The sequence below is a fragment of the Meles meles genome, chromosome 15, assembly GCF_922984935.1.
Source record: "Meles meles chromosome 15, mMelMel3.1 paternal haplotype, whole genome shotgun sequence".
Lineage (NCBI taxonomy): Eukaryota > Metazoa > Chordata > Mammalia > Carnivora > Mustelidae > Meles > Meles meles.
In genome coordinates, this window is record NC_060080.1 from 49,249,689 (window position 1) to 49,277,371 (window position 27,683).

Here is a 27,683-nt window from a genome sequence, read left to right on the forward strand (position 1 = left end):
AATGTTAGCAGTTCTTCACAGCTGTAGTTTTAAATCCAAAGCTAGGTTCATGGGTCTGAGTATTTCCAAATGTCCTTCCTCCAGTTTAGGGGGACAAATGAATAGGTCCTGCATTAGGGCCAGATACGGTAAGTCTATACCACCTCTTGGCATCAGTGCACTTATTTATTTATTCGTGTATTTGGCACACATTACCAATTATGTGTGTGGCCCTGTGCTCAGCACACAGTCCTCGGATCCCTCGTGTTTGTGCATGGCTGTGCACGGGGCCGGCATACACAAGATGAAAACCCTCTTGTCAACATCGCCTTCCGTTTGCCTCCAGCTGATAAAGCTGGAGAGTTAGGAGAAGCTCTGATTGTGGCACGGCGCAAGCGAGGGTCGGGGGTTGGAATCTGGAGTTAGTCAGGTGTTTCTTTTACAGATAGGGAGACTGAGGCCTGAGAGGGGGAGTACATGCCCAAGTGCAGAGAGTAATTTAGGGACCCTCTGAGGCTAGAATCTGCTTTCCTGATTAAGCTTAGGGAACAAGGACCCTTTCCAGCACACCAGTCGCCTCTGTTTGAGAGTGAGATAACTAGTCTTATATTTTCATTTATACATGGGTGTTCTTTTCCTTTCTGAAGAGGTGCACTTCAAGGTTAAATGAAGTAGCTCTCAAATAAGTCTAGAACAGTGGTTCTCAACTCTGTGTTAGATCATCTGGAAAGCATTCCAGAAATACTGATGTTGGAGCCGCACCCCGAACCAGTTAAATAAGCATTTGTGGGGGTGCGACAGGGGCCTCATACTGGTTTTTAAAGCTTTGCAGTCTAATAAACAGTCATTCCAGTATACAGCCACTGGTATATAGAGAGAGGTGCTTCCAAAATTCTAGTGCATATTTGAATCTCTGGAGATCTTGTGAAAATGCAGATTCTGATTCAGTAGGTCAAACGGGACTGGCAAGTTCTGATTTCTAATAAGCTCCCAATCGATGTTAATACTGCCAATCTCGGGGACACCCTTGGGTAGTAGCTCCAGAGGGCATCCTGGATTCTGTTCATCCCGGATTCTGGTCATTGTTTACTCCGGCCTGAGGTCTGGAAGTTACCTCTTCCCTTCATCTTCTCCTCATTTGCCCCTGGCAGCTCTTGTCACCAGGTCCTGTCAGTTCCACCCCAGCGCTCCGTGTGGCTCTTACCCATTCTTGATTCAACATTCTCTTCCCTGTTTCCCCACCACCGCTCCCTGTTTTGACTGCATTCTCTGCCATACGGCCTCCTCATAGGGCTTTCTCATTCCTTCTTTCCTCTGCCCAGGCTGTTTTTACTCCACAGAACACTCTTTCTGTCCCTGACCTCTCTCTTAAGAGACCACACATCCCTGGACCTCCTCTGTGCTTCTGCTTTTCACCAAGGACGGCTGTCTAGGAACAACATGCCCTTCTGGTTCAATTCTGCGTTTCCAGCGCCTAGCTCAATGTCGATCAGGCTCTCAGTAAATACTTGCTGAATTTAACAAACAAAACCTCAACTTTGAATGAGCAAGGCCAAACAAAGACCTCCGCAGCTTTCCTGATCAAAATGAACATTCCTTTCAGATTATGCATCAGGTTTAAATACCCCACTGGAAAACAAAACAAAACAAAAAAAGTCGATCAAATTTAACAAAGTAAGTACTTATATCCTGTCTGGGTTGGGTGGTTTAATAGGGGCTCAAAGCAGGCGACGGGACAGGAATGAGAGGATGGATGCTGGCAAGAGCTCGGAGATCTGCTTTCAAATCTGGACTCGTCCCAGCAGGGGGAAAGGCTAGAGCTCCGGGACAGGGTGGAGATGGCCGTCCGACCCAGAACCTTCCGGGGGCCCTGGAGAGCGTCTGAAGCGCGGGGAGGCAGGCATGAGTTGAGGAGCATAAACTAACTTGGCGTGGAGGGAGGCGCCGCACGCCGCTGCCGTTCAGGTTTCGCGTCTTTCCAGCGCCCACATGGGCCGCGGGCTTGGGGAAGGGGGCGGGGGAGAGGGAGGGCAGGTCCGGAGCCGAGGGGGTGGAGGAGGGGGGAGACCGAAGGAAATGAGACAATCTTTTCCTCCCACTGACTCGCGCTGCTCCAGCGTCTGCGGGGCTCGGTGCGACCGCCCGTGAGCGCCGAGGCCAGGACCCGGCGCCCCGGGCCAGCCCCGGCGGCTCCTCCACTGGGATTTCTCTCCGAGGCGTCAGTGCGGGCCCAAGTCCGGGGCGCCTCTTTGCTGCTTCCTCCCCTCCGCGATCGGCTCCGGGTCCCCCGGCTTGGCCGGGCGCGCCCCGAGCGCAGCCCCCGGAAGTGAGCGCCGGCGGCCCCGGCGAAGGTAAGCGGCGCCCGAGAGCGCGCCCGGGGCGCAGGGGACGCCAGGCATCCCCAGCCGACCTGGGTTTCCCCGGAGCGCCCCCTCTTCGGAAACACCCAGAGCACTTCTGACCTGAAGCCGCTGCTTTGTTCCTGAACCCCCTGCCCAGGTGTTGTAGGCTGGGTCCCCCAGGGAACTCTGCTTCCCAGCGCTTTCTTTTTTGCCTCCTCTTCCTCCTGTTTTCCTGTTGCTTCTCCACAACACCCCCCGCCCCACCCCCCGCGTTTCTTTTTCTCGATCCGCAAACTCTCAGCTCTCTGCCTTTGCAGCCTGGCTTCGAGGAGCGGCTCCTGCGCAAATCTTGGCGCTTCTCTCCTCCCCCGCCACGGGAGCCTGGGCTAAGCGGGTCCGCCCGTGGCAGTAACTGTCTTTGAGCCCAGGCCTGCCAGGTGCGGAGCTGCCCGAAATTTCTGTGGCGCGCATTTAAACTCACGGATCTCGCTCCTTTTGGAGGCACCCAGCTCGCCGTGCGCTTTTGGCGACCCCCAGGACCCCGAAATCAGAGCGCTCTGGGGAGTGGAAAGGCTGTTGGCGCCCCCTAAAGCCTCAGTGGGACGCTCTGCTGGTGGAGAGGGACGCAATCAGCTCCTTGCCGCTCTCTCCCGGTTCCCCAGGATTGGAAGGAGTGGGGGGAGCACTCGATCCCGGGCGCGAGTGAGGCGGGGAGATAATGATGATGCCTCTCCGAGGGAGAGGAGGGCCAACCTCGTCGTGCCAGCTTGCCATCTTGCTCTTATTATACCACCTGAGTTCTCACATCTAGCCTCTGAATAGGGACTCCTTCTGTTCTAAAGACGGGCAAAATGAGACCCAGAGAGGGTAAATAATGTGTTCAGGGCCACACAGTTGGGAAGGGGCCCAGCGGGATCTGGGTACCAGCTGGTTTATACCACACATCCCATGTGCAGCCGTATAGAGGGTTTTCTCTATCCAGAGTGAGCAGGAACCCGTCATCTCCCGCTGGCTCATACCATGGAGAGGCAGGCTTTTTCTTTTTCGAGCAAACGCATCTCCAGCCCATTCGCACCCAGATGATTTATTTAGTACCTACTGTCTTCACAGTTCAGCGGCAAGCACTGAGTTTTCACCTTTGAACCTCACTCTTTCATCCTCTCCTCATCAACCAGTCTCTCAAAAAAATACACAATTCTGACCCAGAATTATTTCCCGACAGGCAGTTCAGCTCAGTGGCTAAAGCCCAGGCCCTGGAGCCGGACCACCAGCCTGGGAGTCTGGCTGAGGCCCTCCTGTACCTTTCTTTCTGCAGCCGGAGTTCCTCATCTGTACAGTGGGGATGGGAGGATTTAAAGCAGTTATTCTCAACCAGGGTTTCCATTTTTGCCTCCCAAGTGACATCTGGCAATGTCTGGAAGCATTTTTGGCTGTTGGCATGTAAGTGAGGGAGAATGCTGTTCATCTGGTGGGCAGAGGCCAAGGATGCTGCTGAGTAGTCTGTGATGCATGGGACAGCCCCCCACAGCAAGAATTCTCCAGCCCTCCCAAGTGTAGTAGTGCTGAGGGGGAGAAGCCCTGGCATCATGTCTCAGTTCATGAGGGGTGCTCTTGTGCCCAGCTCTCAGCCTCTTCTCTGCTCCAGTTTGGTTGATTATACCAGCCCCGTCCCCAAATCTCCTCTCAGTCCACTGCCAGAATTCTGTTGCTCAAACCACAGCAGGCCCTGCGACTACGTTGTCTTAATACGGTCGTTGGCCCCCCAGGGCTAACAGAAGGGATGGGAAGCTGTGCATGTTTTGCAGGCACCAAAGCCAGCTCTTGCAAACACCCAGGCTTGAGAATCGCTGTCTTGAAGGGTCGCATCTGATCTGCGCCATTGACTCACATGGCTGTTCATGGTAAGGCCTCACCTTACCTTCCCAGCCTCGCCTTAGTTCACATCTGGAGGTGCCTGCCATACCACCCAACTTAGGATTTTGGTATTCTGGGTCCTGACTTTCTGGAATGCCCTTCCTCCTCCTTGGCAAATTCCTCATCATTCTTTGAGGCTAGAGCTCCAGTCTCCTCCCCAGAGCAGCGTTCTTGCTCCCTGCTGCCCCAACGCGGGCCCTCCTCTGCCTTTTTCTTTCAATATTTCTTCCCTATAGGGGTGACTGTATAGGGATCCCTTGCTCATCCCCACACTGGTCTCTGGGTGCCTCGAACCTAGCACAGGGCTGGACTTGCGGTGGTGGTTAAGCTTGTGGGTGCCAGCGTTCAAATCCCAGCTCTGCCGCTTATTAATTCTGTGACCTTGAGCAAGCTGATTCCAGTCTCCCCAGGCCTTCTTGGTAAAATAGGAAGAAATCATCTGTCACCCCTGCAGACTGCTGTGACCAACTAATGAGATAATACCGACTGCTGCTCCATCCATGCCAGGACAGGGTTCGAGTTTAGCATTTTATGTTTTTACTCATTCAGTCCTCCCAGTGAGCCTTTGAAGTTCGAACTGGTATTGCCCTGTTTTCCCGACAAAAAAACAGAGGCAGAGAGAGGCTCAGCAGTTGGCACAAAGTCACACAGCCAATGAGTGGTAGGGCCAGGGCTCACACAGATGTGAGGACTGTGGCACACAACACGCTTCACGCTCTGTGGGTTGAGGCCTTAGCTTGGTCCTCCCCACAGAGTAGGTGCTCAGTAAAGATGGGCCCAGGTTTGTGCTGTGCGTTAATGAGAGCCGAAGTCCGTTGGATTTCCCACCCTTACCAGACCTGTGATCTACGACGGTGCCGTGATTTTCACGGCTCCTGTTCTTTTTCGCTCCTCCTTGCCTGGAGCCCAGCCTCAGAGAGACAGCACGGTGGGGTCAGTCCTCTGTCACAGTGCCGGGTCATCACCAATGAACTTGATGCTAAATGCAGCTGTAAGTGAGCCGTAGGTTAGGGTCAGAAGAGCACGAAGTCTTGGGGGAGGAGGGTGTGGAGTCAGTTCATCTGCCACGGGGAGAGAGATTTAGACTTGGGGTCAGGAACTGACTCCAGCTTTGCCCTTCCCAAGACCGGACCCCTAGCGGTGTGCAGTGAGCACATAAGGACTGGTGAAATCCATCAAGGAATGTGTGATGGGTGGGTCAATGGCGCCCTCTGGGTACTCCCCCTTATCCTGATCCGATGCGGAGTGCGCTTTCTCTCCAAGTTTTATAAGGACCGTTTATATAATAAAGGCAAAACCTGCTGAGAGAATGTAATGCCCTGTATGGGGTTTGGAGAACCAGGTTTGGAACTGGTCACTGACCTCCTATTTGCTCGGTGTGTGATATTGGATACCAGGTTTACAGGTGGTCGCTCCACCGACCTGGAATCTTATTTCCGTGAACGCAGCACTGCCTTTGAAAGCTGAGCCCCTTCCTCACTGCTCCCTTAGACACTTGCTCTGTGGGCCAGATACCTGCATGTTTGTGTGTTCTGGCTTCTTCCATGGCTGACCCACATAGCTACGGCCCCCGAGTTTGCTTGTTTTGGCAGGTTGTCCCCCAGACTTCAGTGGGATGAGGTCACCTGGTATGTGCAAGGCCCTGTGTTTTGTTAGGGGTCACAGAAATTCTCTGATAAAGTTGCTTTTGAGGATAGAGCAGGGTGAGAAGCTTCCTGTCCATCAGCCCATTAGAGACCCCTCAGATCCTCCATAGCACTGCCTCCCCCCCTTCAGACACCACACTCTTACTGCCTCCTGGCATTAGCACCTCTCTTGGGCCAGCAGCTGGCTGATCTGAGAAACAGATTCCCCTGGGTGCTAAGGACTGCGGTAAGGTCAGACCCAACATCTTTGGGGCATCCCCTGCATTTTCACTGAGGCCCAGAACATCGCACCTTGGCTGCCGTCTTGAGTAGTCCCTCGTCACTGACCAGCAGGCAGATTCATGAAGCTCGTTCCTACTTGGGTCTGGTTCTAGGGAAAGCTCCCTCCCCCTGTTTTGATCTTGGGCTGTGTTCCCTATGAAATCTACCTCCACTGTTGGCCTCTAGGTGAACATCTATTTGGTGCTCTAAGGGGCATTTGGTTTAGACTAAATTAGATGGGATCTTAAGTGTCAGGGTGGGTTTGGACTGCATGTGGGGTGAGTGGCTGGTGCTGGGTGCCAGAGACACAAACATGAAGAGGACGTGGTCCTTATCATCATGGTCATAGTCCGCGATGGGTGAGGGACACACGAACAGATCATCAGCGTGTGGCAAGTGGAGAAGAGATAAGAGCTGAGAATTGGGGGCCAAAAGGCAGCAACCACAATGGAGTGAGGAGAGATTTCCTAGAGAAGAGGATATTGGAGTTGGGTCTTAATGGAGAAGTAGGAGCTTGTTGGGTTTGGGGGGACTAGTGAGCATGGGTGTGACTGACAGGAAACTGCATGTACGTGGTACAAAGCCAAGGAAATACTGAGAGAGGCCAAGGTATGTGAAGATGGGGGCTGGTGATGGGGGCTTGGTCAGGGGGGTAACTAACTTTTCAGCCGTGCAGGAGTCTGTTCCTGTTTGAAAAGTCTGTTTCTGGCTGAATGGACTAACTTTTCAGCCATGCAGGAGTCTGTTCCTCTTTGTTGGGAGACTGTGGAGGGGGGATTTTAAGTTCAGGTGTACTGAGCTTTTTGAATGATGGCTCTCCCTCGTGTCTCTACTGGCCTGTTTCCTTCAGGGCAATGGGACCAGAGCCCGGGGGCCGTGGGAGGGACACTGTCTCCAGTAAGCAAAGAAACTTCAGTCACAAACAAAGCTGCATTGGTGGTTGTGGGTTGTTTTGTTTTCTTTTCAAAGCTCTGGCTGATGAACTGTGTGGATGACCCCTCCTGAGTCTGGGTTTTGAATGTTACCTTTAGAGCATCCAAAAGGCTAAAAACAATTGCTGAACTTAGGGAGGGAGGAGGAAAGGAGAGAGAAGGGTGATGGGGGTTGTCGATTGCTCTGTTTTACATAAAATCCAGCATGTGACCTCCTAGATCAGACTCCAGGGCTGCCAGGTTCCCTGGGTGGGAGCTGTCTTCACAGTTGCAGTGCTCTTGGACCCCAGAGCCTTTTGCAAGAGGCTCACCACAGGTGATGGGTACATATGCTTGCTGATGGGACCCTGGATATAAGTGTTTCTGTAGGTCATCCCAAGACTTCCCTCCTTTACTCGCCACTCAGTGACCCCGTGGCACGTAGGAGGTGCTCAGTAAAAGAGAAACGAGTGGATGAATGCCCTAGCATGTAAGACTCATCCTGACCTGCAAGGAACAGGAAACCCACCCAAGAAACACAGCACAGTGGGCTAGTGCCTCAACAGAGAAGACACGGGGGCCGAAACAGGCTCCATCCTAGGGTCAAGGAACGGAGCCTGAGGGGCGGTGGTTGCTTCTGAGGAGCAGCGTCCCCCCAGGTCAAGTGGCTGGTAGGTGATGACAATAGTAGCCTCTGGGGCAGGTGTCAGTACCCGTGATAAAGACTTGACTTGCTTTCCTGGCATTGCCCCTCACGACCACCTTCTGAGGTGGGTGTTGGAGGAGGAATCAGGATCCCACCCACAGATGACGGGCAAACCTGGGATCCCATCAGACCCCCAGACTCCAAGCCCTTCTTTGCCACTGCCCTAGACAGTTTCGAGACGGTCATGTGATCCTTGAAGATGCTGTTAGGAAATCTACTTTGCAAGAAGGCAAGACCAGGTGTGTGGGTTGTGCAGGGCGGGTTGGGGGTGGGAATAACCATGTCTCCTTATTTATCCCCTTTCCTCTCCCCTGCCTGGTGTCTGAGGCCTTACCTTGTTGGGAGACTGAAGCAGTTGTAAGCTCTCTGCTCTGGGGATCAACAGGGCTGTCCTCCTCCTCTCGCCTCGTCTTTGATCATCCAGGCAGCTTGCACTTTGTCCTCTAAGGTGAGAGGAGGCGGAAATGCTGCTCAGCAGAAAAGTAACCGTAAACTTGTATGGGAAAGACGGCTTTTTACAAAACACCTGCTGTAACGTAAGCCTCTTCCCCTTTGCCCTGTGCCCTTCTGCCCATATCATTCTGACCGTCAGTAGCCGCAGGGAACAGATGTCGGGGGATCTTGTTTCTGCGCAGGGACCCCTGATCAAAAGGGTCTGCCTAAAGCTGTCTTCCTCTGGCACCTCCGCAAACACAGCAGACGGGTCCTTTTACTCGCTCACCTTGTCAAGACAGGCCACGGCAGCCCATAGAAGGGGTAGGAAGGGTCTCTTACTGGAAGACACATGCATCATTTTCCGGAAGCTCCTATCCTTTGTGCACTTGGGTGAGCGCGCTCTGACGGCAGCTCCCTTCCTTGCTCTAGCGAGATGTGCTGGTGAACCTGTGGGTGGACAGAATGAGGACTGGAAGGGGAGTCAGTACTGACACTTTTCTGCTATGTGGACCTGGTCCCTTCCTCTCTCCGTGGGTCAGTTATGTGGGGCAGGGATGGTCAGCCTGGAAGTTCTCCAGCATTAGACCCTGCTGCGTGTCAAAGCAGGGCACTGTGAGGTTGTTGCAGAAGTACAGAAAACAGTGACTTGGACATTTGGAGTCTGGAAAAGATGCCCGTGAAAGTGAAGGGTGTCCCTGGGGATCTAGGCTTGCATGCTCACAGAGACAGCTTTGTAGCTTTGCGCCGTCTGCTCAGCTGAAGCTGTCAGTGTTTGCTGACACCCTTTGCACCAGTGTGAGGTCCTGGAGACACAGAGAAGAACAAGATACTCTTTTTGCTCAAGAGCCTCAGCGGTCCAGCATGGACACAGGACACTCAGAGATAGGAATACAGTATTTTGCTATCCATCTCTCTCATTAAAGCAAGTTCTCTGAATGCAAGACTTATGTCTTGTTGATTCCCAAATCCCTGGAGGCTGCCATGAGCTCTGGCATATAGTAGGTGCTTGGTCAATGACTGTTGTGCCTCTAAAATTCTGTGCTAGACTCACTCACTGAATGAGGTAGCCATCAAGAAGAGGAGCACCTACACGGGGCTGGATAGCAGCTGAGTCCAAGAGGACATGTGTCCAGGAGGCTGAGACGGAGGGATCCAGGCTGATGAAAAAAGAAGGACATCACAGTCAGGCCAGGAAGAAGTACCGCCCTGCCAGGTGAGCAGGCAGGGTGTGCTCCAAGAAAGGGCAAGGGAGTGAGTGTGGATGGAGAGATGGGAGGCAGATCTATAAACGGGCAAAGGGACCACATCAGGAAGAGTCTTGCTGAAGAATCGAGATTTTATTCTGTATGCATTGGGAGCTACTATAGGATTTCACACAGAGGAGAGAAGTCAGAGTTTCATTGTAAAAATAGACCCCTCTGGCATAGAGTAGACATCGGAGAAGAATAAGAGGGCAGGAAGACCAGTTAGGACACCATTCAGTTTTCAAGAGTGGGGAAAAGCCCGGGGTATGGAGTCAGACAGACCTCCGTCTGCATCCCTGCCCCACGACGTCTTTGCATCTTTGTGTAACAGGCTATCTATTAAGCCTGTCTGTGCCTCCATCTTCTCATCTGAAGACAGGGACTCCCAAGTTCTCCATCATGGATGGGTGGTGTTTAGGATTATGTAGATGAAGTAGGTGAAGTGTCTGTCTCCGAGACTGAGCCATAATCAGTATGTGATAATAGTGGTGAAAGTTATTTTTAATACTATTGTTACTTATTGTCATCCAGGTGAGAAATAATGAGGCTCTAGAGACATTGGCCATAAGGGTGGGGAATTGGGCACAGGCTCAAGAAATACTTTGGCAATGAAGTTGACAGTTTGGTGACTGATTGTGCGGGGGAGTAAGGGAAGGGTGGGAGTCTAGGATGACTCTGGGATTTTGGCCTGGACAACCAAGAGGAAAGATAGTGGGGCTATTCATTAGGAGACTTCATGGTGAGGAGGGGGTGGAGGAGGAGGAGGTGGGCGGTGGACAAGGAGAGCAGCATTTGCAGGAAAGATGATGAGCTCAGTTTCAGACAAACTGAACTTGAAGCATTTTAGGGATGGCCAGGGAGACATGTCTAGTAGGCACATGGTTTGTAGGTTTGACATTCAGGAGAGAAGTATTTTTTTTTTTAAGATTATATTTATTTATTTGACAGATCACAAGTAGGCAGAGAGGCAGGCAGAGAGAGAGGGGGAAGCAGGCTCCCCACTGAGCAGAGAGCCCGACACGGGGCTTGATCCCAGGACCCTGGGATCACGACCCGAGCCAAAGGCAGAGGCTTTGACCCACTGAGCTACCCAGGCGCCCCAGGAGAGAAGTCTTAAAGAAGGTTCACGGGCAAACTTTTAACAAGAGGTGATGAAGTCATGGTATGGCTCAGTTGCCCAAGGAGAGATAGAGCATGGGAAGAGGAATTATGATGGCTAATGCTTATTGAGTCTATACTGTGTGTTCTAAGTACTTCGTGTGCCTTAATCCTCTCAACAGCCATTGCCAGGGAAGGCCATTATTGTACCTGCTGTATAAACGAATAAGTGGAGGCACAGGGACAGTACGTCACTTGCCCGAGGTCATGCAGCTGTAAGTAATAGACCTGGGATATTAGCCCAGGCAGTCAGATCCGGGCCTATGCTATCTGTCTGTACCAGACTGCCTCCGAGAGTGGGTGGCCTCTGAGGGAGGGGAAAGGGAGGACCTAGTGCAGGCGACAGGGAGGGGCTGAGCAGAGAGGCAGGAGGAGATGGGAGACTGCCACGTGGAAGAGGCGGTGTCCGGGAGGGAGGAATCTATAACATCAAGTGACGTGGAAATCCACTAAGAAAAGAAATGGAATACCCATGGCTTTGGGAATTAGGGGGCTATTGGTGATGGTGAGGGGAGTTTGAAAGATGAGGAGGCTTAAGGAACAAATGTGAAGTGAGGAGGTAGTGATACCAGGTATAGGCAATTCTTTACGGAAGCTTAGCTTTGGAAGTAACAGGAGAGAGGGAGTGTTTCAGAGATGGAAAGATCTGTTACTATATACAGTAGGGGGAGGGACGGAGCCAGAGTGGGCCCCACAGCGTGGCTGTGAATGCACTGTACACACTGGGAGAAGTATCTCTATGTCATTTTTCTTTTTCACACCGATTAATATTTCTCCCCATGTTCTGGAAAGCTTCCAGGTGAATGGTTGGAAATCACTCAGGATGCTCCTGATCGGTGTTTCAGATCTTTAGCTTTTGTTAGGGGCAGTAGAGAAAATGTTTTTCACAGGGCCCAGTGTGAGTCATCACATGTAGTCAGATCCAGATCGTATCGGATGCATGTGTAATACATCATCTACTGAATTTGTCTTTGAAATAGTCTGGGAGAGAGCACAGCACGCTGGGGCCCCACGTCACGTGTCTCTCGTCCATTTCAAAGCCTGTGCCCTTTCCCATTCCCACACTGTGCTGGGAAAGGAGGTCGGGGCTGGCGGTGAATCTGCAGGAGACAGAGTTGCTTGGATCTTACAGAATGGAAGACACATTATCGGGTGATTTGCTGGGGTGACAACCCTACACTTAGAATGACTGTAGATGATTTGGCTACTGCCGCTGAAGCTTAGTAATAAACAAGACTGACATTTCCTTATAAATACTTTGGTACCAGGCTTCGAGGACACAGTCCAACAGGCCCTGAGAAAATACATTTATCTGGAGCCAAAGACCATCTCTGTTTTAATACATAGGATTCTTTTGTTGTTCAGACCAGAGGTAGATGCCACAGAGGGTTAAAAGCTTGACTTAAACAGGAAATTCAGCTCTGCCTTCGTTCACAGTGCTGACATCCCAGAGGCTAAAGGCTAGAATTAGGGTTCAGCTGCCAACTTCATAAATTCGCCTTGGTTGAAATGGCGTCTTTGCTCTTCTTGGATACATCTCAGAGAAATGCACATTACCTTCACAGAAGGCCTTTATGGATGGGGCTTTCAGAGAGACGCTGTCCAGAATCAGAAAGGCCACACAGGAAATTGCCTTGGGATATATTTTTTTTCCCACACGTAGCAGCAACTCACTGAATTACTTGCTTGAATTTGAGCTTTGGATGTCAAGAAAAGTGAATAGTATGTCTTTCAAGAGTCACATTTCAACTTTGATGGTTCCCTTGGTTCTAGAGGACATGGTATGAGTGATCCAGGGAAGGATCATTACAGCCTAACCCCCTCCCCATCCTGTCCCACCTGGGTCTCTCACATGTTAGCTGGGTATGAGTGTGAGGGACACATAGGTCACTCTGCCTAGAGACAGAGGGGAAAACTCCTGGAGTCTTGCTGATCTTTCCTCAATAGACAAGGTGTAAAGGATGTTCTTCAGGAGGGAATGGCCAGGATACCGAACAGTTCAGTGCAAACGTGGACTCAGTCTATATCCTATATATGGCTTTCTTCCAGTTGTGCAGAATCTGAATTTACTGATATGGGAAGGGGCCATGTACACATCGCATGCCGATTCCACGAACGAGGGTTTGTGTATGATCCAGACATCCACAGAGCTACCGGTGCTGCTGTCGCCCATCCACCCTTCTGGGCCACGGGAGCACCTGAACGGTCTGAGAGGCAGGATCCTGCATGTTCAGAAAGTAACAGTTTTGCTGTCTTCGGTTCTTGAATTTGCATTTGATTTATTAGCAAAATCTTTTTTTTTTTTTTTCATTCGTCCAGTCATTTGCTTATTCAACCAACTCAACAACCACTGTGTGGCTGGCTCCAGGCCACAGAACGGTAACGTGGTGTTGAATCCACCAAGTCCTAGTTACTGCCTTCTTAGAGCTCACAGTTGTTAGGGGACAGGCATTAAAGCAGTAAAGACACAAAAAAATGCATGATTACAAACGTTGGTAAATGCGGTCCAGGAGTGCTTCAGGAGGGAGGGAGAGAGAGAAGACATTTTAGCGTGGAGGTGACCAGTGAGGAAGACAGATATGAAGACCCAGAGTGTATACAACGTGCCATTTATCGGTGGGATAATCAACTCCAAAGAAGGAGTGCCTTTGGATAGGGCTGAGGGGGCAATGCTAGAAGGCTTCATAAAAGAAGGAATATCAAAGAGTAGGTCGAAGTTTTCTAAATGGAAAGGGAATAGAGTTGTTCTGGGGGAAGGGACATGGCTTGTTTGGAGGGTGCTCATTCAGTGAGGATGGAGATTAGGTTGTGGGGGGAATAGCGAGAGGTGAGCTGGGAGAATAGGGAAGGGTCAACTCACACAACATAGGCTTTCTCTTGAAGGCAGTTTACTGGAGAGAGTGGTGAGTTACCAAGGGGAATGTTCTAGAACAAGTTACCAAGGGTCTAGCAAAAATTTTCTGTAGAAGACCAGAGAATAAATATTTTAAATTTTGCAGGTCATACAGTCTGTGCTACAGCTACTCAGCTCTGCCAACAGAGTGGCCCAAGCAGCCATAGACAGACATAAACGAGTGAGCGTCACTCTGTTCCAGTAAAACTTTAAACACATAAACAGGCAGTGGGCTGGATTTGCCTGCAAGCTGTAGTTTACCAGTCCCTGCTCTGGAATGACATTCTGGTGGCCTGCCGGAGGTTGGACTGGAGGAGGGGGAGAGAATGGAGGTAGGGGGGCCAGTTAGGCACCATTGCTTTAATTCAGGGTAACTACACGAGAGATCCTGGGGAGAAATGGTTTGTGACATGCTTCGAGGTAAAAGTGACAGGATTGTATGGCCCATTTGATGGGAACATGTCTCAGTGTTTCTTTAGTGCTCAGTGGACTAATTCTTCCAGTGAAGAAAAAAAAAATCTCAGACATTCTATGTGTGTGACTCAGAACCAGGCATATGTCCTGGGAGGTCACCTGCTGGTCACAAGACACCATGCTGGGGGCATGACATAGATGACCTCATTGTTAAGCATAATTCTTTAGAATATTAACTTGTATTTCCTGTTTTCCAAACTGAAGCTTAGAAATCTGAAGTCGTTTGCCCAGAGTCACAGAGCTGGTACATGGTGGGACTGAGATTGAACCCAGGTCTACTGTCAGAGGCTGCGCTCTTCCAAAATGTAGTCTTCTCCCCTCCTTGTGGGGTGTGGCACGAGGCCCTACTCCCTGAGTCTCCCAGCTCCCTCCTCTCCCTTCTTTCTGTCCCTGTGAAGACCCATTTTTCCCTTTACGGTTTTCTATTAGCCTCTGGTGCAGCAAGGACTGGATGTATGCTTAAGCTGCAGAAACTTAGGTGTGGGCTTCTGTGTTCGACAAAGGCCGTGCAGCAAAACTCAAGCCCAGACGTACAGGTCTAACCGGATGATTTGTGCGTGTTACCGTGTGGAGAAGTCGGTGTGGCCTTAGGTTATGGATGAGGAAATCCCTGAAAGTAAGTGCCTAGATTAGAATATTGTCTGGTTCAATGGCTGATGTAGATACCAGGAGACGTTTGTCCCATTGAAGTAATAGTATCAGATAAGGGAAAACTTACAGGTTTAAACCCAAGAGGTCAAGGTTAGCCTCTGAAAGGACAAACCTGACAAGGTGTGGTCAAGGAAATCAATTCAGTTACCAGCTCCATCAGGTTGTCTAGAAACCCCACCAATCATTAACTTAGTATCTGTCCAGATTCGGCTAGAGACCGTTTCTGCCTTGACTACTTTACTTTATTTATTTATTTTTTAAAGATTTTATTTGTTTATTTATTTGTCAGAGAAAGCGAGCACGCACAAGCAGGCAGAGTGGCAGGCAGAGGCAGAGAGAGAAGCAAGCTCCCTGCCGAGCAAGGAGCAGAATGCCAGGATTCGATCCCAGAATCCTGGGATCATGACCTGAGCCGAAGGCAGCGGCCTAACCGACTGAGCCACCCAGGCATCCCATTGCCTTGACTATTTTAAACAGGACCTTGGAGACAGAGATCCAAGAACAACTGAATTATGTCGTGGATATAGCAGTCCTTTTAGTGAGACCTAGTGACCAGAATTGGGTCACATGGTAAGTGGAATGGCAAGAGACCACCAAGGTTGACGTGGGTCAATCACATGACCCAGGCCTTGGGCCCCAGTGGATGGACACAAACAAAAGTGGGGCTCCTGTAGCAAGGAGGAGAGGCAGCTGCCTTCTGGGGATTAACACAGGTGTATGCCCCAAGTGTTGATCTGTTTTGACCACCAGCCTGTATTACTTTCCTGGGGCTGCCATGACCAAGCACTACAAAGTGAATGGCTTAGAACAACAGAAACGTGTTGTCTCGCAGTTCTAGAGGCCAGAAGGGTATCAGCAGGGCCATGCTCCTTCTGAAACCATCAGGGAAGCATTTGTTCCAGGTGTCTCCCTGGCTTCATGTAGCCAGCTAACTTCTTGTAGCATTTTTGTCTTCTACCTGTGTGTTCACATCGTCTGCCTTTGTGTGTGTCCCCTTTTTATGAGGACACCAGTCCGACTGGATGAGGGCCCATCCTAATGGCCTCATCTAAACTTGGTTAAACCTGCAAAGACCCTATTTCCAAATAATTCTGGAGTCCTGAGGTTAAGACTTCACCATGTCATTTGTTTATTTATTTGTTGATGGGCACAATTCAACCCCTATCACAGCTCAGGAGTTCAGAACTGCTTCCCGAGGCCAAGGTAACTCATCCTACTCCAAGGTGTCTTCACCTGTGGTCCTCTTTCTGTCTGCTTCCTCTGTGTGCTACTGGGGACATATGGATTTCGTCTCTAGTTACTCCTCATTTATCATATTTCAGATGGTTTCCTGTCCTGCCGTCTCAGCCTTTGTCCTTGGCAGTGTTCTCAAGGCCATAGTCGACTGCACTTGTCCTCTTAGGCTCTGCTTTCCCTACTTTGCCCTTTGCTCATTCGTTTACTGGTTCACACGATGTACATGTTGAGTTCCTGTCGCACTCAACTGTTGTCGTTCCAGGCACGACACTAGGTTCCGAGGATGTAAAGATGAAAAAGGTGACAAAGACCAGGTTCTGCTCTCAGGGAGTTCTTGTGGGAGGCCACACAGGCAAGTGGGGTGAAACGATTGCGAAGGGCCGTGTGCGTGCACGTTCTGAATACTGTGCTGTCCCCAGCATAGCATCTCCTTTGGCTCCCTAGTGCCTGCAGGAAAGAGTCCAAGCTCCCTCCCAGAGCACGCCGGGCCCCTTCAGTAGGGTCATCTCTTGCTGTTCCTTTCCTTTCACTTTGTGCTTCATTCCTTTTGATCCGCCTCTGTTCCCAAGCTATATAGATTTCCGTCTCAAATCCCGTCTTTCTACATGAATGCCGTCTCTGTTGGAATGTGCTCCCCCTTCCCCATCCTCACTATTATCCGCTCGATTAACTCCTGTTTCTTCTTTGAGGCTCACGTCTGGGGCTGCCTCTTCACTGTGCCCCCCATCCTCTCTTTGCTCCCTCTGCTCCCCTTTGGGAACAATACTCCCCTCCCCCAGAGAGATGCTGGTGGAGGCTTGTTTATCTGTGTAACCCCAGCCTCTAGTAGCTTGCCTGTGTTACTACATGCTCAATCAATGAATGAGTGAGTGAATGAACCAGTCAGTGATTCCTAGTCTCTGTCTTGCTTCTGCTCACTTCCAGCTGCCCTTTTTCTCCGGACTCCTTCCCCCCAAGTCATATGTCTGACCACTTCGTCCACCACAAGTCCAGAGCTCCTGACGCTCTTTCCCTTAATGCCGATGCTTCAGCTCTGCTGGCCCTGTTGGTCAGTGGCCACAGGTGGATACCCATTCACTATCTCATCTCTGGTCTGCCCTGCTTCCCACAAAGAAAGGCCTGTTTCCTTGGGAAGATGGTTCTTCGAGAACAAGCGAAACTGCCTCCATGAACTTTTCTGTCTCCATTTCCAAAACGCCTTCCTTTCCCAGTATTAGGAGTGAAGGACACGCCATTTCTGCCACACTGATTAATTCAACAATCATCTTTTTGAGCCCCAAGTTCGTACCTGGGTTCTCTGCAGAAGCACATCAACTCTCTAGGTTCTGCCTTCTAATGAAGATCTGTTTCTTTAACCCCCTCCGGCTGAATATATTGGGTTTCTCCTATGTATGGACGGACATAGTGACTTAAAAAAAAATTTTAGGGGCGCCTGGGTGGCTCTGTTGGTTAAGTGACTGCCTTTGGCTCAGGTCATGATCCCAGGGTCCTGGGATTGAGCCCTGCATTGGGCTCCTTGCTCAGCGGGGAGCCTGCTTCTCCCTCTCCCTCTGCCTGCTTCACCCCCTGCTTGTGCTCTCTCACTCTGTCAAATAAATAAATAAAATCTTTAAAAAAAATTCAAAAAAATCTTTAGCATTAAAACTCTTTAGATGAGATCTTACATGGCTTATCAATGAGTGAAACAGAAAAAACCAATATTTTGTTTTATATGTTATTTTATGCGATAATTCTAGCTTATAATGTACAGTTAATTAATGAAAGCAATGAGACTGTTATGATGGATGAACATGCAAATTTGAAATGGAAGGTTTGGGATGACGGTTGCAGCCTCAAAGCGCCCTTGCTATTAATACATCATTGTGTTTTGTATTAGCTGTAAGGCCTTGAGAAAATTGTGACTGCCAGCATTGGAAGTAATAACACTTTTAAATAGGATACTTTGCAGATCCAGGTTACTCTGATTAAGGTGACCCAGAACCTTGAAAAAGGAATCTAAGAAAAATTGGTTTTAACATTGACTCAAACACTATGTGACAACTGTTTGCATTCCTTAATTATAAAGGATCTAATTGAAAGGAAAAACAGGTTCTTCAACCAATTTATATCTTTGTTTGACAGAAAATACTTCCCCAAAACATATTATATCGTTATGAATCATTATGAAATACTGTTATTAAAGTTATTTTCAACGGCTTCAGTGCCTGTTTCTCTCTAGTATCATTTAAAGCCTTTAACACAGCCAAAAAAAAAAAAAAAAGAAAGAAAAGAAAAAAAGAAAAAGAAAGAAAGAAAAAGATGCATTTGCCATGTGAGCCCAAACTTCAGTTATCACTTTCACTTTGTCACCTAAAGGAGGAATGAATGGTAACAGCATGTCCCTGAATTACTGAGTTGGAATTTTATTTCATTTTTTTTATTTTTAAGATTTTATTTATTTGAGATAGAGCAAGAAAGAGAGAGAGCACAAGCAGGGGGAATGGCAGGCAGAGGGAGAAGCAGGCTCCCCACTGAGCAGGGAGCCTGATGTGGGGCTCCATCCCAGGACCCTGGAATCATGACCTGAGGCGAAGGCAGACGCTTAACCAACTGAGCCACCCAGGCACCCCTGAGTTGGAGCTTTAAAAGCCTGCCAAGCACTCTAAGAATAAAACAAGCACCAAAGCTGCCAACGGTCCCCGGTGCAGTGTGTTGTGTGATCACTCATTACTGCACGGTGTACTATTATATCTTTATTGGAGCGTGCACTCTCTGGATACCCCTGAGGCTGGCGTGACATTTAATTGAGCACAGCCCACATGAGCCAGGGGGGTGGGAGCGTCCTTGCACATATGATTTTTAAAACATGAGAAGGCTTGCTTGGGTCTGATTGTTAAAAGACATTTTTGGAACTGCGGCTTTCCTGATTAACTACATGTGTTCAAACATAGGCGCGGTTTTGGCAGGAGAACCTTGTGGGCGTATCAACCTGCGGCTCCTGGGGTCTACGATCTCTCACATTTGGCCTATCGCACACTTGACTGTATCTGCTTATGGTTTAAGAAAACATTTTAAAAAAGTGTCATTGGACTCAAACATTTGTAGAACCTTTGGAACTCCTCGGTCGAGCTCTAGCATCTTGGAGTGAAGTGTGAGACCGCGGGGTGTCAGGGAGGCTGCGGAGCTGGGGCAGGCCTCCTTGCCGCAGTCAGATAGATGTCTGCCCAGCTCAAGAATTTTCACCTTCCAGATGCTCAGCGTTTGTCTGTGTGGACTTGAATTGGCACAGAGCAGGTCGCATGTGGCTGTGGGACCAGCTCCCCCGCAAAGAGCCATCAGGAGGGTCTCAGGTCGAAGCTGCCCGTGTCCCCAAGGATCGACGCAGTTCCTGCCAAGGAAGGCTGGCGTTGCCTTACCTCGGTTTCTCTTTCCTGCAGCTCCCTGAGGGACAGCACTGGACTTTCAGACTCCCTGCCGCCAGGGTGTTTGCTCCGCCCTTCTGACTGATGCTCTGGTTTTAATAATTGTAGTGCCCCGAGAACTCAGCTTGGGGCCAGGAGGCCCATGGAGACCAGAGTCAGATGACTGGGAACGCTGCTTGTTCCCACTTGCGTGCTCCTTGGTGGGGCATGATTTCTGTGAGTCCCCACATTTCCGGAAGCCTCAGAGAGACTAGACTTGGGGGATCCTACTGGTGGTGGACCAGAGTCTCTGCTTGAGGAATACTAGTTAGGAATACAATGGCAAGTGGATTGCCTTCTTTAATGGGCTTCATTAAGGAGCCACAAGTCTGCCAGACTATTCGGCCCTACTCGCCATTCTGAAGAGAAAGCCACGCAGGATTTGGTCAGAATTACTCAAGCACATGCTGGTGTGGCTGACCCACAGGGCTGGAATTCTTTTCCTGCCCAGTGTGGTTCGCAGTGTGATTCTTATGACTTCCTGACAGTCCCCGTGACTGTTTCTTCTCTTTCCAGCAGACACTGGCAGGCTCCTTTCCTCCAGAGCTGTCATGAGCCTTCTCCTCTCCATTTGGTCCATTCAGTCAGGGCACACATCAGCTGAGGACTCCCACACACCAGCAGTTAGCGCTCCAGGATCACTGCACACCTCCAGCCTTCCTTTCCACTGGGATTCCCCCAGACACCTTTGCATTTCATACCTTCTGGCCAAACTCAGTGTTCCTGGGTCTTCCTTTCCCTCCTCCATGAAGGAGAATATGATGTAAGGCCCCTCTTTTCAAAGAGCTTGTAGCCTAGTGCAAAATATTAAAAGCTCACACTTCTGCTATATGCAGAAGATCGGCATGCAGGGTTACAGGAGTCCCAAAGAGGGAGCAATTACGTATGCAGGGGTGGGTCAGAGAAAGTTCTCACAGGAGGGGATGTGATCTTCAAGGATGGGTAGGACTCAGAAATGCAGTAAGTGGAGAAGTACATTCAGCACAGTGAAACCCAGAGGTAGAACCCATGGGGAAGTATATGAGGAAGGGAGTGACACCCATTCGCTTGGACGTTGGGCTGTGTTGGAAGGAATGTGACTGTGTAGGTGGTGATTTTAGCACAGAGAAGTGGCCTTACTAGAACACTGCTTCCTAGTGCTCAGCCTGGTACCAGTGTATGATGTTGGGGTGGGGAGGGTGGAGGAAAGGGAAGTTTTTCTGAGTCAGGCAAGTGGCAGATGGCATGGAGAGTCAGCAGGGATAGGAGGTAGAATTTCCAAGACAAGGGAGAGGAAGGGCCCACGATAACCCCCAAGTCCGATCCGGAGTGACTGGGAGGCTCAGGGGATTATGCAGACTGTAGAAAAAAGAGGAAATGGGTGGGCGGGGAGATGGAATTAGGACGTGCTGGGCTGGACAGATATCTGGCAAATCCAAGTGGAGAGTCCCATTTCCCCTTGTCCAGCCTCAGCTCTGGACTCCCCTTGGTGGTCAGGCTCCTGTCCCCTCTCCTGGTGAGGATGACCAGCCCGACTTGGCACCAAATACTGACCCGCTGATGGGCTGATCTTAGGCTGATGATGAGAACCTTGGTGCCCATCCCTAGCCCCTCAGAGGACCAGTCTTTGCTCATTTCCTTCTCAAATGCCTATCCCCCCCCTTTTTTTTTTTTTTTTATTTATTTGACAGAGAGAGATCACAAGTAGATAGAGAGGCAGGCAGAGAGAGAGAGAGAGGGAAGCAGGCTCCCTGCTGAGCAGAGAGCCCGATGCGGGACTCGATCCCAGGACCCCGAGATCATGACCTGAGCCGAAGGCAGCGGCTCAACCCACTGAGCCACCCAGGCGCCCCGCCTATCCCCTTTCTTATGTTCTTACTATCATTGGCCCTCCTGGGACAGAAACCCCTGCCCCTCCCCCTCCCAGGCTGGTGCTAGAGGTCAGGTGTCTGTGGACAGAACCCAGAGGTTGAAAGGCAGTCTCTAAAGATAACTTCCTGGGTTTTCTCTTTGTCCCACCAGCCTAGGGACACCTTGTGGCTTCCACTTTTTTGGAATGGTTGGTGACCATTTTTAAGGCCCATATGACTGGCTCTTTTCTGTTGTCTGCAAGGCCCCGTCCTCAGGGCATATGTGGTCCTTAGGGCTGGGTCCTGGCCCTCTCTCCACTCCTAGGTGCTACTTCAAGTCCAACAGCACACCTCACAAAGTGACTTCCAGGAAACGAGAGGTGTCCAGCAGGCACACAGCACACTCGGCACCTGGCACCCACCCGCGACCTTTGATGAAAGCATCTTTCATACTGCGTCCTGGGATTTGAAAATTCCTTCTGGATTCTCACCCCTCCCTCTGTTCTACTCTGGTTATCCTCCCGCAGCCAGACACCTGGCCTTCATGCTGCGGGGAGGTCTCCGCCTGTGGACGCTGATGCTTCCTGTCTTGGTGGGTTTTGCTGCTGCTGGCTGCATCCGGGTTCTGGCAGAGCCATCATCCGGTTTCTTGGGAGCCTCCCCTGTGTGTATGGTTTGGGGCCTGCAGAAATAAACTGAAACTGGGGAGGGAGCTGGGAGCATCCAGGGCCTCTGTGACTGATTTAGTCAAACATCTTCAGTCACTTTCTTTTCATTCTGAAGACTTCACATAATTAAAACCATTCCTGGCCAACACTAAATAAATTTTGCACATGCTGCTTGAATTACTGTGCAGTCTTATCCCAGTGTGGCTTTCTCAGAGATTAATATTTCACTGAAACTATTCCTCTGGGTAGGCTGAAGCCAGCAGCTGTGGAAATTCAACATTTGCTTTATACAATGAAACTTTAGGACAGGGTTGCTTTTCACATTTCTCAGATATGTAGCTCATTTGGAGGAAAAAGAAAAAAAGCATTCTTGGTAGAGTGCATGTGGCATGAGCCAGATAACCCAGCTTGTGTTGCTATGTATTTGGATATAAAGTGATGAGAAAATGTGACTTTAAATGTTTATCACACAACATTGGTGCATAAAAGTTAGAAATACCATTTATTGAGCACCTACTGTGTGCCAGGCATTGACATGCTCTGTATTTTCACAAACACCTCAGGAGTGGACCAGACCTGGGCCTATTTGCCTTCTGATCCCTCTTCTGCCCTGAATGGCGGGGCCTGACCTGGAGGCTGCCTCTCTCAGAGTCCAGGGTGCTCTGGCTTCCTGCTGGGTTTGGAGGCACCAGTGGGAGGTTAGAGGGTAGAAGAATGGAGGAAGCCAGAGTATTTCCTCCCTCTCTCTCTTCCTCAAGCATCTCTTCTTTTTTTTTTTTTTTAAAGATTTTATTTATTTATTTGACAGACAGAGATCACAAGTAGGCAGAGAGGCAGGCAGAGAGAGAGAGGAGGAAGCAGGCTCCCTGCAGAGCAGAGAGCCGGATGTGGGACTCGATCCCAGGACCCCGAGATCACGACCTGAGCCGAAGGCAGAGGCTTAACCCACTGAGCCACCCAGGTGCCCCTCAAGCATCTCTTCTAATAGTGCCCACATTTCTATGGTTCCAGATTCTTCCTGGTGACCCTGGCTCCTGGGTAACATGCCTCCTCCCTTTGTCCCTTCAGCTGTCTGCTGCCCATTGTTGCTGATCTCTTGATTGCTTCATGGTCCCATCCTTATGCCAACTAATTTCATCTTTTTAAAATGATGTCAATCTGAGAAGTTCTTTAACTCTTGATTTTGTCATCTGTCATGTCAGGCTTCATCCCTCAGCTTCTCCGTCACCTTCTACCTGTACTTCTATTTTCATCATTGCAATTCATTCCCTGCACTCAGTTCCTTCTGTTGCAAATACTTGAAACAGTTTCTGTTTCTCTGCTTAGATGCTGATTGATTGACTGATTGAGGTAGGAATCAGCCTCATTTTAATGATGAGGAAACAGAGGGTCAGGGAGGTCAGCTAACTTGCCCAGTCTTGAAGATAGGGGCTGATGGAGCTTGGTTTTAAATTGAGGTCTGATCAGTCCTGAAGCTTGTGCGCCTTCTCTGACATTAGCCTGTGTTCTGTTTCTTGGGGCCACATGAACCAAATCTAATTTCTCCCACATAATCCCTTCATATTCTAGAAGAAAACTCTCGCCATCTTCTTCTCTTTCCCTTCAACTCTTGCTCATAAGAAAGAATTTTGAATTTCCCCTGATGTCCTGGTTGAGTCTTTTAGATTAGTTCTTCTTAAACTTTAATGTGAAGAGTATGGTTCAGGATGACTCTGGAGACAACTTCAGATTTATATCCTGTTGTTAGAAATCACAGGGAGAGCCTGTGTTCCATTTAACCAGTTTCCCTGATGATAACATTTTGCAGGACTGTAGTACAATATCACAGCCGGGATGTTCACCATGATAGAGTCAAGAAGCAGAACATTCCCCTCACCACCAGGATCCCTCTGTTACCTTGCATAGCTGCACTCACTTCTCTTCCGGCCCCATCCCCTCCTTAACCCCTGAAACCAATCTGTTCCCCACTTCTGTAATTGGACATTTCAAGAATGTTTTAAAAATGAAGTCATACAATACACAACCTCAATCAAAGACTGAGTTTTTTTTCACTTGGCATAATTTTTTGAAGTTTCTTCCAGGTTGTTGCATGAGTTAAAAAGTTGGTTTGTTTTTTTCTTGTTCTGATTAGTATTCCATGTTATGGATGTACCACAGTTTGTTTAAACATTCACCCATTGAAGGAAATTTGGGTTGTTTCCAATTTGGGGCTATTACAAATAAAGCTGCTATAAATATCTGTATGGGTTTTGCGTGAACCTAAGTCTTCATGTCTCTGAGATAAGTGCCCAGGAGCAATGCAATTGCTGGGTTGTATGATAATTGCATGTCTAGTTCTTGAAGAAATTGCCCAATTGTTTTTTCCATAGTGGCTGTTCCATTTTACATTCCCATGAGCAAAGAATGAGTGATCCATTTTTCCCACACCCTTGTCAACATTTGGTGTTGTCACTATTTTTGAAGTTTCTTTACATATTCTAGATACTATTCCTTTTGGTAGATAAATGATTTGCAAATATTTCCCCCACCCCCACTTCTCTCTTTTTTTTTTTTTTTTTAAGATTTTATTTATTTATTTGAGAGGGAGAGCAAGCATGAGAAGGGGAAGGGTCAGAGGGAGAAACAGACTCCCTGCCAAGCAGGGAGCCTGAAGTGGGACTCGATCCTGGGACTCCAGGATCATGACCTGAGCTGAAGGCAGTCGCTTAACCGACTAAGCCACCCAGGTCCCCCCCGCCCAATCCCCACTTCTATAGTTTGTTTTCTTCATCCCCTTAACACAGAAGAAATGTTTTTTTAATCTTGATTATATCCAAATTATCAATTTTCCTTGTTTTGGAATATGATTTTGGTGTCAAGGCTAAGAATTCTTTGCCTAGTCCTAGATCCCAAAGATTTTCTTAATAAGAAGTCTGAGGTCTCAGAGAGGTTTCTTTGATTCCAGGGGTGAGAGAGTAGAAGATAGAAGGTTCTGGTTGGAGAGTGGGATTTCTGAGTGTGAGTCAGTCACCCACAGTCTCTCAACACTGGCTCTGTAATTTTAACTGTGGGAGGCCCTGGGAACAGAGAGCAGAAGGAAGACATGGTCCCTGCCCTTAAGGATCTCGCACCCCCGATTCGATGTCAGAGGTCCAGGAGGTGTCCCTGGAAATGGTTTGCTACATTGGAGGGGAAGTTTGAGGCAGCAAAGGAAGCCAAGTGGCTGGCAGGGTAGCATGTTGGATGTGTCACTCACCGGTGTTTATCCGTCCTGTGGAGAAAAGCAGGTTTCTTTCTACCATGTGTATCCTCTTCCCATCCTGTGGTCTGGAAGCTCTTTTTCCATTCAAGCCTTTGCCTCTCAGATGCCATGTGGCCACACGGGGGACAGTTCTTGAGTGGTTTTCGCTAGTGTAGAGGGGAGGGTGAGTGGGTCTCAAAGATCTGCTTCCACGCTTTGGTGCTCGAGTCTCTAAAGAACTATCGATCCTGTACTGTAAGTTTCCTTTTCGTTCTTGCCCTTAATTTCTTCGCCAGGAAAAGGGAGGTAGCAAGGTGCCACAATTCCTTTGTGAGGCTGAGGCAGCTGAGATACATATCTGTAAGACCCAGAGAAACAAGCAGAAGTCAGATGCTGCAGGAGTCAGCAGGAAGTGTGTGCGGACAAATGACCGCGTGTGTATATACAGGGAGCAGGGGGACTGCTCAGCGCCCCGGGAGCTCCGGGATGGATTCCATTCCTTCTGTACAGTTTTTGGTGAAGCTGGCAACATCAAGAAGTTGTGCAGATCTAGTCGTTCAGAGGCCCCTGCTGGCCTCCCCAGCTGGGTTGAACATAGCTTGAGGCCTTGTGACTCTGGCTGTGGGATTCCACGCATCAGCACTTCCAGGTTTTCTGTGCCTACACAGAGCTGCGTGAAACTTCATTGCATGGCCATCCAGGCACTGCTACTGGGAGCCAAATTCCCTCCCTTCCTGTTCCAAAGAGACTGGCCTGAAAACTTCACGGATGAGGGGCCACGTGGATACATCCCACTGTAGCTGCTGTTTTGGGCTTTGGCTGCAGGAGGGAAGAGGAAGCCTGCATCGCTGGTCTTTTACCCCTTGCTTCCCTTTTTGCTCTGAACTTGGGAGTTTGGTTTCTCTGGCTGTCCGGTTCAAACTCCGTATGAAACTGGCAGCAGGCTTTACCCTCTCAGGAGATGCTACAGCATCTTTTCAGAGGTCCAGGTAAACCTGGGCTTCTCCGCTGGGTTCATGATGACGCTAGGTCTAAGGCATGACGTGATCTTCTGAGCACGTGATGGCTTTCTGATGTTTGGTTTTTTTGTTGTTTTGTTTTATTTTTGGTGCCATTTCTCTTTTCTTTCAGAGCCTGAGAAGCCAGTTGGGGCCAACCAAGTTTCAGAACCTCTGCTGCTTGGCACCAGAATCACCAGGGATGAACTGTATTTGCCAGATGATCCTCTGTTCCTGACAGCACATCCCCCCCAGGTAGCTAAGGGGATAATGAGTTTTTACCCCCCGCTGCACGCTGCGTAATGAGATAGTCACTTGCACAGCGGCTTATGCACCAGCGCCTACTCACTGCTGCTACTGAAGTATAAGATGAAATCTGTCAACCTTGGGCACATTTCATTTTATACACTCAGTGATTACACACAAGATAAATGAGTGGACTCAGAGTTCCAGAGAATATGATTTTGCAGCACTGGGAGTGAGGTTACCTCTAGAATGGAAGCCATGAAAATAATGTCCAATGCATATAATTCGCCGTGCCGTCTGAGAGATGGTGCTCATAGACCGTCATCTTCATCAAGAGACCGGCGTGTGTTGAGGGACACAAAATTATGGGATGTAAGTGATGGACAGAAGCTGTGTTTTTTCAGTTGTACTGCAGTTTGTCAGTAATTAGTTGAAAGGAACGTTGAGTCAGGTATGAGAGTAAGATTTGTAAGAATGGGTGGGTTCTGTCCAAAGAGAGTGTGCTGTGATGTTGATTGACTGGCCCAGTTGGTTAGAGTGTCCTCTAACCACGACTTCCCCTAAGTAGTGTGGGGTTAATTAAAATGGGTTATCACCAGGAGAAAGCCCTAGCTTTGAAAATATGCAGCTCCATAGTTATGATTTTGTCCTTGCCAAGATAATCCCCAGGGTCAAACTCAAACTTCCCCTCCAATGTAGCAAACCATTTCCAGGGGATTGCTACAAGAGGACCTGCTTTAGCTCTGGTGCTAGCTGACTCCGCAGTTATGAATGAATAAACTGCTACTGGTAGACGTATTCTCTTGAGGGCTTCGTTACTGTGAGCTGTTCTTCTGGTCACTGGGAAGATTGAGTTACTGGCCCAGAGCTTGGATTCGTGTCCTGATCAAGGCCTGCCGACCCTCTGACACCGTCCCAACAGTACTGGTGATGCACACGCTCTTCACAAACACTGAGAGTCACTTAGACCGGTAAATGAAGTAATGATGTTTTGTTTTATTTTTTTAATTTTTAAATTTTTTTTATTTTTTTAAGATTTGTTTATTTATTTGATAGAGATCACAAGTAGGCAGAGAGGCAGGCAGAAAGAGAGAGAGGGAAGCAGGCTCCCCGCCAAGCAGAAAGCCCAATGCGGGGCTCGATCCCAGGACCCTGAGATCATGACCTGAGCCAAAGGCAGAGGCTTTAACCCACTGAGCCACTCTGGCACCCCATGATGCTTGTTTTAGAGTAGGGTTTCTCAACCTTGATACATTCACATTTTGGACCAGATAGTTCTTTGTTGTGAGGGAGCCTGTGTGCTGTAGGATGTTTAGCCTATCCTTCCCTCCTACCCACTAGATGCCAGTATTAACACCCACTGCAGTTGTGACAACCACAAATGTTACTGCACATAGCCAAATGTCCCCTGTGGGGGGCTAACTGCCCAAAG

The 27,683-nt window shown here is 49.2% G+C and overlaps 1 protein-coding gene across 5 annotated transcripts in view; it reads left to right on the plus strand.

The window, feature by feature from the left end:
• The first annotated feature begins 1,715 nt into the window (after positions 1–1,715).
• EVA1A (eva-1 homolog A, regulator of programmed cell death) overlaps positions 1,716–27,683 on the plus strand; it is a 50,416-nt gene continuing 24,448 nt past the window's right edge. Inside the window, exons 1-3 of one of the 5 annotated variants that reach the window (XM_045978609.1) lie at positions 1,716–1,944; positions 2,097–2,330; positions 26,139–26,260. The gene's annotated coding sequence lies outside the window, so the exon portion shown is untranslated. Of the gene's footprint in view, positions 1,945–1,967; positions 2,331–9,239; positions 9,408–26,138; positions 26,261–27,683 lie in introns of those variants that run through there. The other 4 variants (XM_045978611.1, XM_045978610.1, XM_045978608.1 and 1 more) reach the window with 4 other exon arrangements.